The sequence below is a fragment of the Trachurus japonicus genome, unplaced genomic scaffold, assembly GCF_045865225.1.
Source record: "Trachurus japonicus isolate A0001 unplaced genomic scaffold, Traja_1.0 AP030839.1".
Lineage (NCBI taxonomy): Eukaryota > Metazoa > Chordata > Actinopteri > Carangiformes > Carangidae > Trachurus > Trachurus japonicus.
Window position 1 is genome coordinate 1 of NW_028220972.1, and position 1806 is coordinate 1806.

The window sequence follows — 1806 nt, forward strand, 5'->3', positions numbered from 1 at the left end:
AAAGACAACATTAAAGGTGGACACACCACTGACTCTTCAACAAAACTGGCACTTTGAAAGATACCAAAGGAGAGAATAGTGCAAAGGATAAAAGATAATTATTAATAGGAAGGAAATTGTGTATTTTGGTAATATATATCATATACATGTATCATACAGGCTACAGTACATGCCGCACTCTTATTTCATCCACAGGTCCACTTTCTGAAGATCAAATCAGCGATGCCTTCAATGGCAGCACCATGATTAAAATACATGTGACAAATGGTGAGAAACTGTCATATGATGTAAACTGTATGCATGAAGTCAGTACCAGCTATTTCATATTCATGTTTAAAATTCATTATTCTCTTCCAAATGTGAAGTTGAAAGTTCTTTTCATTCCATGGTGAAGTACATCACCACTGTTGTGATGTATAATCACGTTGCACAAATAGACGGTGGCTCTCACTACCCATAGTTTCAGTATTATATGAAAAAACGTGAATTAATGTCTTTTCCATTGTTTCTTTAGAATTTCAGGACAATGAGGAAACTTCATCCAGCAACGAAAGATGGACAGATACTGGTGAGTGAACACTGCAAATTACAGTAGGCTGCTATACAGCAGTGAGTGTTGTTGACATTGATATTTAATGTCTGTACAAAGTTGAGTCTTAACCTTTCTCTCTGCAGAATCACTAACACTACATCCAGATGACAACAGCGGCATCTTGAATGCCTCTGACTCTAAGAAATTTGCAGACACAGAAACAGAAGCTGGTAAACAACAATTATGAAGAGGCACATCTAACTTTTAATAGAGAAAAAAACATATTAATCCTATCACTGTTTGTTTTCTCTTCTAGAGTCAGTATCATTTCTTCAAGATGTCAGTGATGGCAGTAGCACCTTATTCAATACCACCACAGGAGCACCAAATGAATCATTAACTGGTAGGAAAGACTCTTGAATTATACGTAGAAGTAACAATGACATAAAACCTTGTCTTTTGTATCTGATGCTGCACTATGTGACAAGAAACTGTCATGGTACCACATTACATTTTGTTATTGATTTACACACATTTATATTTTGTTTAAAGACTCACAATATGTCCATATGATATACAGTATGATTACCTTGCACAAAAAATACAGAATAAACACAGAATTTACCCTTTGGAAAATTATTATTGCTCTTTTTTTCCTTCTTGTGTTTATTGTAGAATCTTCAGATCCACACCAGACAGATGTGACAGCCAAGGAAAAAATGAAGAAATCTGGTTAGGAAAAATCTATCTATCTATCTGTGTATCTATGTTTTTATCTACAGTATGTATCTATCTACAGTATCTATCAATCTGTCCGTCTGTCATCTAATTAATCGACTTTTATAATAATACATTTATTCATTTAGAGTGCAGTATTAAATCTATTAAATGTTCGGAGAGAGCCACCAACATGATCACTACTTTTGGAGCCTGGATGTCAGACGCGTCGTGGCTGGATGACAGGCGATACTGGATAGCTGACCATTTTTCAGGTGATTCATGCAGCAACTATAACACAGAGTTTTGTGAATGATTGTTTATTTAACATCTTAACTTCTTTCCCAGGTCGACTTTTGTATGAGTACGGGAACATGTCTGCTGTTCAAAGCAGAAACTACAAAGCTGTAGATACTGGGAAGTTCTACCAGGGGTGCGGCCATGTTGTTTACAAGGGGTCGTTTTTCTTCCAGCATGCAGGAACGAACCGGCTTGTGAAGTAAGTGTTTGTGTTAAAAATATATAACAACTCTTTTGCATAACTCAGCTGTACTGAA

The 1806-nt window shown here is 36.0% G+C and overlaps 1 long non-coding RNA gene across 1 annotated transcript; it reads left to right on the forward strand.

The window, feature by feature from the left end:
- The first annotated feature begins 447 nt into the window (after positions 1–447).
- On the forward strand, positions 448–1735 carry LOC146959945 (uncharacterized). Its single transcript, XR_015035554.1, has 5 exons — positions 448–568; positions 676–762; positions 849–935; positions 1208–1264; positions 1399–1735. It is a non-coding gene; the product is annotated as an uncharacterized LOC146959945 (long non-coding RNA).
- Positions 1736–1806: the final 71 nt, after the last annotated feature.